Source organism: Vicugna pacos, chromosome 1 (genome assembly GCF_048564905.1).
Source record: "Vicugna pacos chromosome 1, VicPac4, whole genome shotgun sequence".
Taxonomy (NCBI): domain Eukaryota; kingdom Metazoa; phylum Chordata; class Mammalia; order Artiodactyla; family Camelidae; genus Vicugna; species Vicugna pacos.
The window spans coordinates 50,207,545-50,219,474 of record NC_132987.1 but is presented as its reverse complement, the minus strand read 5'-3'; the positions used below and the strand labels follow the sequence as shown (position 1 = coordinate 50,219,474).

At 35.5% G+C, this 11,930-nt stretch overlaps 1 protein-coding gene across 3 annotated transcripts in view; it reads left to right on the top strand.

Moving 5' to 3' along the window:
• Nucleotides 1-1,128: 1,128 nt before the first annotated feature.
• CCDC39 (coiled-coil domain 39 molecular ruler complex subunit) overlaps nt 1,129-11,930 on the top strand; it is a 61,304-nt gene continuing 50,502 nt past the window's right edge. For 2 of the 3 annotated variants that reach the window (XR_012072830.1, XM_006210639.4), the window contains exons 1-3: nt 1,129-1,258; nt 2,642-2,684; nt 10,824-10,999. The gene's annotated coding sequence lies outside the window, so the exon portion shown is untranslated. Of the gene's footprint in view, nt 1,259-2,641; nt 2,685-5,676; nt 5,748-10,823; nt 11,000-11,930 lie in introns of all 3 variants that reach the window. The other variant, XM_072961529.1, reaches the window with a different exon arrangement.

Below are 11,930 nucleotides of genomic sequence, written 5' to 3'. Positions count from 1 at the left end.
GCCCAAGTACCAGATAGAGAATAAGTGATGTTCAAATCAAGAAGCAAAAGCTCTGTCAGTCTGTATGTGCAAAACAACGTGTGATGAATCTACTGAGTAAGTCAACCTATGAGACTCGAGCAGATAGACTGCGAACTGGGTGGTGTCCTGCTCCTTTTGGGCATCACTGACCAGCCTTTTCTATAAGTAACAAGATAGGACTGGGTTCCTTAGTTAGGAATGGTCTTGAAGAGTGTAGGATGTCATCAGATAAGGTTTACAATACAAATGGCTGAAAAGATAAAAGTACCTAGCATTATTCACCTTGAGGAATTTGTCAGACATTTTTGTTATTTTTTTTCAAGTACAGGCAAGACTCTCTTAGAGAGGAAAGTGTACAGTTGTTTATTTCCACTGAGACTGGAACTATGGGAAGTGGATTTCAAACTGCAGCATGAGAGATTTAAGTTAGAATGATTGGAAAAAACTTATCAGTAATGTGAACTGTGAAACATTGTAGATGATTACCAAGCAAAGCTATGTAATCTTTTCAGAATTATTTAAAATAAGATTTTTTTTATATTAGTTTCAAATTATTTTAGTGAGCCTTAACTAAGGGCAGGTGAATAGGCTGGGTAGACTCTCAAGGTTCCTTTTTATGATTTGATGATAAAAAGACTTGATCCTGTAAAGATTGCTCTGTCTTCTTTTTTCTTGCAGCTACCCAAGAAACAGCTGTTGCCTTGACAACAAGCGACATTCTTAGGTTCCTCATATGCTAATAGGAAAACGGCCAATTTTCTTGTTCATAAAAGAAAACTCTTGGTTAATGTGTGCATCTCTTTCTCTCTCTTCCCCACCCCTCTCTCTTTCACTCTCTTTCTCCCACCATTACCAGCCACCTTTACATGAACCTCAGTGAGAGGTAGAGTTAAAAGAATATGAGAAAGAAGATGAGAACAGTTAGCATTTTCAGAAATCCTCACTGAAACTTAAGAAACTCATTCTCAAAAGAGTTTGGAGTAAGATAATGTTATGGGAATAACAAGAAGTCAGCATTGGACACGTAGAGAAGAAAAACAATGGATGGCATAAAATTCTTAGAATGTGGACAAGCATACTGAACAGATTCCAAGAGGAAAGCCTCAATATACCGTCAATGGTCTCATCATGGGATGACATAACCACTTCCAATTATCTAGGCGCACGTATACAGACATCATCCACTTTTGACCAGACTGAGTAATGGTATACAGATCTAGCTTCACATAGGATTTATGTGAGTAATACTACAGAACATAGCAAAAGAACAGCAATTATTTCCACACACAGTTCATTAAAGTAATAGGCAGCAATTAGTACCCCTAGGGCAAGAACCACAGAATAATCCTGCTTTCTCCTTTGCTACCAGAAATGTAGCCAAATGCAGGCTAAGAAACAGATTGACAGCTGATAAAAAGTGCTTTGAGTAAACTTACCCATATATTATGTGGTGAGCTATAGGTACTTTGAATTAAAGCAGGCCACCTCTCTGCAGTGTCTCTTAAAGCCTTCGCTGTAAAAATGCCAAACTTCTTAGCCCGGTGGAGTGGTACTTTCTCCACACAGCAGCATGGAAGATTCAAGCCGTAGCACCATACCAGGCTTGTTCTCATGCTGTGCGCGCGGGGATGGTGTGTACATCACGACAAATGCATGTTTCTTTGTATCTTTACCCTACCTTTTTCTATACAGTAGTTATGTGGTGGGTATGTTTTTTGTTTGCTGTTTTCCCACTCCCCATTTCCTCCCAAGGATCTTTTTTTGCCCAGAGGAGGGGTATTATCGTAGTTAAAAAGTATTTTTCTTCTGATTGTAAAAATAATTCATGCTCATTGTAAGGAATATGAAAACAATTCAGAAAAGAACAAAGAAGGAAAGGAGAGAATCTTTATATTATTTTGAAAAGCAGTACTGAAAGCAAAGAAAGCCAATACCTGTATATATATATTTATTTCTTTAACTAACTGCTGGGATAGTATAAGACACAGGATAGTACTTCCTGATTGTCTTCTTTATCTTTCTGTGTTTACCACGGACCCTGGAGCGTAAGAACACTCTGATGATGTGCACTGTGGGTGTTGCTCTACACTCGACTAAAGGAGTGGGATTGTCAAGCACATGGGAGAATATATGAGGTTGAAAGGCTAAGCAAATCCACCATTTGTGGAATGATCTTGCTGGCAGATTTTGGAGCTGGCTTTTCTCATCCCAAGTCCACTGGTCCCTGACATTTCCCGCAGAATGAGAAGACCATCCTCTTGGTTTGCCTCACTTTTAAACAGTCGCAGAGTCTTATCTTCTGCCTCTTTTTTCTTTCCCTATTTCAAATCCTCATTACTGATCTCTTTTCCATTCATCCCCCTACTCCATTTAAAATTACTCAAGGTATCCCTATTGTCTGTAAGAGAATATTTTTGTGACATGGGACCTTTCCAGTCTCCCTGCCTCAGCTCATGGTACTCCCCCAGGCAAATGCTACCTCAAAAGTCACCCCATTCCCCGTTCAGCAGCATTGAACTATTTGTAGTTTCTCACTTCCCTCCACCTCCTAGACTTAAAATTTTCTACATTAATGTCTTTTTATTGTTATTCTCTCCACCTGGAATAAATTTCATCTCAGCTTTTCACCAGGAATATTTGCATCCTCATCTTTGAAGTTTCAGGTAAGACCTTATTCTACCGGTGTGACTGCTCTGCCCCTAATCCCCTCCCACCTGGAGCCAGACATGCTTTTTTTCTGATAAGTCCTGATAGCTTTGTTATACTGTGTGCACTTGGTGTGCTTTAGCTAATTTAACAAAAATTCTAGAAGGCAGCATCCTACTCTCGTTTCACTTGCTGATATATGTCCCCATCACTTACTACAGAGAGTATGTCACACATTAGGTGCTCATCAATGACTATAGATTGAATGAATAAATGAATGAGTGAATGTCTTCTGTGTGCCTAGTGCTGGGGACCCAGTGTCAAGTACGCTGGACACTCTCTGACTTATGTTGCTTACAGTGTAATAGGGGGACTCAGAGAAGTAAAAAGAGGAAATGCCATATAGCGGAACTATGAGGCCTGGGGAAATGCAACAGGGCAGGGAAGAGTGACATTAGCTGGGAAAGTGTGGGAAGCATGTCCAAGCAGCAAGAACAGATGTGCTAAGGCTTGAAGTTAGGGAGAACTTGAGGAAGAGGAAACAAACTCATTGTGGCCAGAATTCCCAATGTGAAATGAAGAAGAATAAGAGATGAGACCCGGAGAGAGCAAGGCCAGTTCCTGAGGGCCTTGGAATCCCTGTGAGGAGGCCACGCAGAGTGGTGGAGGAGCTTTTATGAGGAGGGCTGCTGTGCTGAGATTTGAGGGTTAGAAAAGTCATTTTGGCTGAGGTGTGGAGATGGTAGTAGAGAGATTAGTTATGAGGGCAGTTACCAGTCAGAAGGCAGCTTCTGTGGTCAGTTTCCCCACTTAATGGCAAAATCCTTGAAGGAAAGGATAAACACTTTTTCAATTTTGTAACTTAAGGGCTTAGGTCAATATTCCTTTTTTAAAAAATATATTTTTATTGAGGTATAGTCAGTTTGGTCAATGTTCCTTTTACGAATGAAGAACTCTACATATGTCAATTATCGTACTTCAGAAAGACAGAAATAAAAAAAGCCACTTCCTTAAGAAGTTGTATCCCGTGTGGCTCTTCTAGTCATTGGGTCAATGTTAACTACCTCCAGGTGAGTAGTCAGTTAGACAAAGGCGATTTAGTGGCACCCCACCCTGATCTTGTTCTCAATAGATATGTAAGTTGACTTATGTTATCTTACTTTACCTGTAGTATAACTGTTGAAATTGTTTTTTATTTTGGGGTTTTAAATAAGATGTCATTGCTAGATTAAGACCATGCTTTTCCCTGTTGCATGATCTACCTAGGAATAATCCACGCAATTCTACCTCTTTGAGTTTATTCAAGGAATGGTACGAGTTAATGAAGATGTGAATGCAGGAAAGCACAAGTGACAAAAATTTCTGACTTCCCTGTATTTGTGTTAGAATCTAGTCGTTAAAGTGATATAATTCACTGAATAAAGCCTTTTTACTAAGCCTTTGGTCAGCAGATTAATAATACCTATATTGTGTATAGAACTCATCTAAAATTAGTGATTACAGTTCTCATTTTTCTTTTGATACAATGAAGAGTAAAAGCATGTTCAAAGAATGTGAAATCACATCACAGTTAACTTAATCAGAATTTAATATAATAAACCAATACAGTAATAAAAATGTCCTAATTTTTGTATTGGCAGTTGACATCTCTTTATCCTTATTTTATAATATGAGACTTTCAAAGCATTAGAAATTTGTGAGCTAATAACAAATCTACAAAGATAAAAAAGGCAAAAAATTGATATCTTCTGATTCAGAATATATGTCAAGTTTAGTTGTCGTGTTTATAGTAAATAAGTAACATAAATTAACTATTTGTAGATTGCTGGGTGATATGGATTGTTTTTGCTGTTACCTAAATAGAGTTCCTACTTTTCTAAAGCTTCCAGTCTTTTATGACTCACAAAGAAATATTATGATCAGCTTAATCACTGATTAACAAATTTGCTTTATAAAATTTCATATACCTAAGTTTTTTTAAGCATGTGTTATCTTCTTAAATGGATAGTTTACATGTTGATTTATCCATGACAGTCTTAATTTAAACTTTCATTGTTAATTATTATCATTGTTATGGTTGCTTCACAATAATAGCAACTAACAGTGTTCAGAAGAATAAGAGGGACTATGATATTGAATCTGGTTGTTTTTAATGGAATGACACAGAGTTCTGTGTGACACCAAAGATTTTGTCATTTTAGAATGAGAATGAGCTGAGAAAAAAACTGTTAATAGATTGTTAGATTGGTATTTGGGCCACAGTTATTTCTGTTTTTTTTTTTTTTTTCTTAAGTACATCTTTAATGCTGCACCTAGAGATTTGGCTCAGATGTCAGGAATAATGAGCTTCATTATAATGGTAGACCTTGATGAGAGTTCTGGCTAAAAAAGAAAGAAAAGATTAAAAAAAAGAAAAAGAAAAGGCATTTGTGGTACTTTACATATACAGACATGTAGCACCATCTACTGGATTTGAGTAAGTGAATAAAACCTGTAAAATATGTGTTTCCACCAGCAAAAGAATGAAACTATGAATATGAAAGCTGCTTATAGTACTGGTTTATCCAATTCTTTTGATTTTGGGGATTGTTTTTACTGGTAGATGTGAATACTTTGCTATAAAGGGCCTTCTTTTCCCCTTTGTCCTTGCTTCTAGGAAATTGTCACAGAAAATCATTAGCCATTATTTTAGGTTACCCATTTACAGCAATTGATTTTACATGTGCATACACACACATATCCCACTGTACTCAACAAAATTACGTAATATTTTTTACAAGGCAGTAGTTGCCATGGGCAAAATAAATTTTGTGAATGTAATTTCCCAGAAAAGAATTTAGAAGTCTGTAATTAAGGAGATCTTTCCTCTACTGTTTCTCTGCAACAGAAAATGTTTCCATTAAATATAGTTATGGTTCCCAGTTATCAGGAGAAATAAATCCTTAGAACTAATCCATTCATTAGTTCATTAATTCAGCGAGCATTAATCAACGGATTACTATGTTTCAGCAACAATGATAAAAACATTGGAAAAAAAAGAACAGTGATTTCAGAAATATTGCATAGTATTTGGCTGTGAGGTAAGTGTTTTTTGGTTAAGACTTACATCCACCTCTTTCATTAACTGAACAGCCAGTTATCCAATATAGTCTTGTAAAATGTACAAGTTTGCAAATGGTTATAGATACTGGTCAAGATATTCACCACTGAAAACGTGTTTTGTATAGGAAGGGAAATTGTGGAACAGGACAATTAAAAGACTCCTCTGACCTTCTTCCAATGAGACTGTTATCTCATTATCCAAGTTGTTATCTGTTTCATAATATAATGCACTTCCTCAGGAGGGAGTGAGCACATAAGCACTAGCAGTGTGAAAGCATTACATGTCACTGAAGTGCACACTGTAGCTGGATTGTAGATTGTGGGCAATCTTGGAAGTTTCTTCTAATTCTGAGGTTATAAATATGCTCTGAATCTAGTCATATGCAACTATATTAAGAAAGAATTACATAAAAGAAGATCTGAGAAAATGGAGACATTGACCGTATTTCTGGGGAGGAAGACAATAAAAGTTTCATTTATTCTTAAATTATTATGTATATTTAAGGAAATTTCAGTGAAAATCCCTAGGGTCCTGTGTCCTTTTTTTGAACTTGATAACTTGATTCCAAGGAAGTGTTTGAGAATAGACAAGAATAGTTGTAATGGTGGTAGTGGATGGTGCATCTGGCCCTACCATAGTAAGAAGCTATGCTAGTCAAAACAGTGTGGTACTTTTGTAGAGATAAATAAATCAACAAAATACCAAACATCCAGAAACACAGCATTGGATATATAAGAATTTAATATATAAAAAAGGACACATTTTAAACCAAAGGAGCAAGAGAGACTATTTAATAAGTGATGTTGGGAAAATTTCTATTTTTTTTGAAAAAGAGCTATGAATCTACTTCCTCTAATACACAAATATGAATTTTATGTGCATTAGAATTTTAATGTAGAATATATAATTATAAAAGTACTAGGAAAAATATAAATATACATAAAACATTTTAATAAACAACAATAAATTTTAATGAATAAACATTAAAATTTAATATTTAAAAATTAACGATAAATATATAAAATTAAAAATTAAATATTATTAAAATTTAATAATAGTATAATTTTAGTAAATTAAATTGTATATTATATATATGTATAAATACATAATATATAAAAATAGATCAATTTCATAGTCTTCCAGGAAAGGCTTTCCTTTAGTGAGGTGCAAAACAAAAGTTATCAAGGAAAAGGCTGACAGATTTAACTATGTGAAAATTTAAAACTCCTCTTTTCATTCATACATTTATTTTCTCAGCAGATTTTTATTGAGCACTACCAGGTGCAGGTATTCTTCTAATTTCTGAATATAGGCTGAACAAAATGCACATGGATCCTATTGTCATGCATGTTATAGTCTAGTGGCAAAGACAGAAATAAGTAAACAAGCAATTAAAAACATGAGTACTAATTGTGGTGAATTAATCCGAATGTAATTACTAAGTGTGAAAAATTTGCTATAAGAGTGAATAACAGGTAAGAGCTATATTGGATTGAATGGGCAAGGAAGGCCTCTCTGAGGAGCTTATATACTATAAACTGAAGAGCATAGAGCCCTGAAGCATACTCCAGAACTAGACCTTATGGAAGGAAAATATTCCAGGCAGAGGGATCTGCAAATATGAAGACCCAAAGGCAGAAAGACTCCTTGGTGTTTTGAAGCTCTGAGAAAATAATTTAAAAAATTCAAGGTAGCTGAAACAGGGAATAAGGGGAAAGATGGCAAGAGATGAGGCTGGGAAAAAATAGGCAGAGATAAGATCGCATAGGACGTTATAGACCAGGGTAAGAAGTTTAGATTTAATTTTAACTAAACCAGGAATCCACTGAAGAGTTTTAACCTGTAAGAAATCTTAAGTTTTTAAAAAACCCTTAAAACAGTACAACTTTGGAAAAAGGCCTGACATGTTTTGTATAACTAAACCTACACCTCTCCTATGGTGAGCAATTGTACTCCTTGGTATTTATCCAAGAGAAATAAAAACATGTGTCCTTGAAAGGCTTGTACTGAGAGTATATGTTAATAATTCTGAAACTACTTTAAATGTACTTTGGGACTGAGCAAATAAGTAAATGGATGATGGATAGTGGGAGCAAAGTTTCTCACTGTCAGAGGGAAGTTTCACATAAATAAGAAAGGAATCAAAAGCCTGTAAGTTTAATTAGGCCACCTATAATGAAAAAAATATGAAAATGAATATATGTATATATATATATGGCTGAACTATCATGCTGTACACCAGAAATTGACACAACATTGTAAACGGACCATACTTCAATAAAAAAAAATCTCCCAACAACAACAACAAAATAAATAAAGGAAGGCTAGAATGAACTCTGTGGTATAGGATTGGAGACATCAGTATGTATTAAAATTTAGTTTACATAGATAGATAGATACAAACACAATTATAGAGGTTTATAAATTCTTGGGTTAATATACATACATATATTATCTAGTTTTGTCTGCTGAAAAGGCCCAGAAGCAATGACAACCTGGTAAAAGCAAACAGACGCAGAGCCTAGTTCTTGCTTTCTAAATACCATTCTCCAATAAAAAGAACCAGAGCTTTTTGGAGAAATGACTAATTCTTGGGCTGTGTAAGGAAAATACAAGATGAGCCTAGAGCATTTTGCAGGCCAGAAAGTAAGGAGTGCTCAAAAGACAAAAGGACGAAGGCATGTCAAAGAAACACGAGGGGCCAATGGCCAAATCTGGAATAAATTGGGTAACAAAATAGCATAGTTTGGATTATAGTCCAAAGTATAAAATATATATGAGTCTGTAGTAATATAAATAAATAATTGAAAAAATAAATAAATGGAGAAATAATCTTACTTATAGAAAAATTTCAAATAATAATATGTAGGTACTCTTCTTTTGGGAGGTAGGGTGTACTCTCCCTCCTTGAGGGCAGACTGAACCCAGTGAATTATTTAGAGTATGGAAGGGGAAATAGTTGCTTTGTAATGGAGAAACCAGGCAAATGTTATCTTTTTTGGGGGTGGGGAGGTAATTAGGTTTATTTACTTATTTTAATGGGGGACTGAGGATTGAACCCAGGACCTTGTGCATGCTAAGCATGTGCTCTACCACTGAACTATACCCTCCCACTAAGTGCTATCTTAACAAAAGGATCATAGTTAAAATCACCAGTAATGCCATGAGAACATCATGAGCCCTCTAATATGATGTGATGAGAAGTATATTTCACCTCTATGGTTTTCTTCCCCCAAACCCATAACCCCAGACAAATCATGAGAAAATCTTCAGATAAACCATTTAGAGACATTCTACAAAATATCTGACCAATACTTCTCAATATTGTCCATGTTATAAGTCACAAGAAAAAACTGAGAACTTGTCCTAGATCAGGGAAGACTAAGGAGACATCACAACAACAAAACACAATGTGGCATGCTGGATTGGATCCTGGAACAGAAAGAGAACATTAATGGAAAGATGGGAAAATCTGGTGTTTGGTTTATAGTAACAGCCCAATATTCGCTTCTCTCTTTTGTCAAATGTACCAGGGTAAGGTATGATGAAAATATTAGAGGAAACTGACACTAGATGAGGGATATACAGAAATTCTGTATTATCTTTGCAACTTTTCTGTAAATCAAAATTATTCTAAAATCAATAAATGTATTTAAAAAACTTGTACAAGAATGTTTATAATAGCTGTAGTCATAGTTGCCCAAACTGAAAACAGTCCAGGTGTTCATCATTAGGAGAATGGATAAACAAAGTGTGTTATACTTACATAAGGGAATACTACTCAGCAATGAAAATAAAGAAACCACTGACACCACAATATGGATGAATATCAAAAACACGAAGCCAAGTGAAAAAAGGCCTGACATCAAAAAGTACATAGTTTCATCAATCTGGGTGCCATCAGAAGAGAGAAACCACACAGTAATTTAATTGAGAAAGTTTAATGTAAAGAATTGTTAACTGTAACAGAGGATTGGAGTAACAAGGGGCTGGCTGGTAAGAAGTAAACAGAACTCTAAAGAATGTAGAAATATCAGATGCAAGGAGCAGTTATTATCCTTAAAGCTAAGAGAGTGTGCCCAGGGAAGTGGTCTTCCAGCACTTGATGAATGGCAGAGAAGTCACTGTGCTGGTTGAACTTGCTGGAAACCTTTTCTCTATGGTGCCAGGGGAATCTATTAATGGGGAGATGTTTCACTGGGGGCACTCTGTTGCCAAATTTCCCAAGTTGGGGTGGGAGTGGGTGCTAAGGAGAGCTGCTGTGCACAGCAGGAGATGGGAACTGGAGAAGCTGCAAGCCAAGTGCTGCAGGAGCCTGATGCTGGAGAAACTGCCTGTGATGCAGGACCTGGATGCTGGAGAAGCCGTGCATGCTGCAGGAGCCTGTCAAGTGAGCACACTGGAACCTGGGAGAAAAAGAGCTTTTTTCTTCCTGCAGTGTCTCTCCTGTGCTCTTTATTGATAAATCTTGATAGCGTGCCAACCGTTGAAAGAGAAATAAAGGGCCCATATCTGTTTTCACAGGGCAGGCAAAATGGGTGAATTTGGAGCTGAGAGGCAATAAATTGTAAATGTAACACAATATAGTGCCTTTCCATTTATTTGAAGTTTTAAAAGAGAGAAACTAACTTAGAGAAAATATCAGAACAGTAAGTTGCCTCTGGGGATTAGGGGAAGTGAGAGCAGGGACTGACTGGAAAGCGGCAAGTGGAAACTTTTTGGGGTAGTGTTAATGTTCAACAACTTGAGAGTAGTCTAAGTTAACCAGGTGTATGCATTTGTCAAGATTTGTATATTTCTTTGTATGTAAATTTTATCTACTGAGGAAAGAATGTAAACAAAAGTAAACATATGCATAGTGAAGTACTTACAGGGGAAGTGTACTGATCACTGCAATTTACTTTGAAATGAACCAATAAATAAGATAGATTGATGAATGGATAGACATATATGCGATAACAAGAATAGTCATATTGATGGTAGAATCCAGGAAATATCTTGATCAAGGGAGTACTGGTGCTCACTGTAAAACTTTTTCAACTTTTCTGTATAGTTTGAACTGGCATGGTGAGCGTGGAGATGGAGAGAAGTCATAAAAACCAAGAGAAGAAAATGTTTTAATAGAGAAGGAACAGCTGAGCTGAATATAGTCCATAGATCAGGTGAGCTGATGATGGACAGAACCACTGGAATGTGAAGCATACTGATGGAACAAGAGCAGTTTCTGAGGTATGTATGGCAAAATACACTAAAAACAAAGTTTAAAAAAAGCAAAAAAAAATTGGAAGAAAAATATTATTCATAGACACATACACAAATATGCACAAAAATACTATCTATAACATATAAAGCACTGCAGTAATTGAATAAGAAGAGACAATCTAATGGGAAAAAATGGGCAAAGGATATGATAAAGAAATTCTTAGCAGAACTGTGTTGTCCAGTTTCACTCGAAATTATAGAACTGTCATTTAAGAACGAGGTACCATATTGTTCTCCTTAGGTTGTTAATATTTGATACTTCATAACATTCAGAGTATGCAAGGATAGTCTTTCTCTTTTGGTATGTATAGACGTTTTGAAAGATAATTTAGTGGTAGCTATCAAAATAAAATTGCTTACTCTTGTTTCCCATTAATTTTACTCCTAAGAATGGCCTGAAGAAACAAACAGGTGTGCAAGATTATATCTTATTCACCAAATCTAAGATGCCACTAACTGAAAGATGTATTCCAATTTCAGAGATATTAAAATATGAAAATAAGTATACTCTAGAATTGATGAAATTCAGTATTGTAAAGATGTTCACTATAGCATTGTTTAAAAAGTTAATATTGATTGATAATACTGAATTTTAATCTCCATTAAAAGACCATAGATCTAATACATTGACATGGAAACACGGCCATTACTGCTAAATGAAAAAATGAATTTGCAAAAGAACATTCATAGTATGATTCTATTTCTATAGGAAAAATTAATATATGCATATATTTATAGCTTCCTTTTAAAAAATGCCACTAGGATAAACACTAAACAGTGGCAACATTTTAGGAATGAACTGGCATGGAGGTGAGAATATCTTTTTTGTTACTTCACACATAATTGTATTTTTCTATTTTTTTTGTACAAAGATCACATTTTTGCAAACCAAAACTCT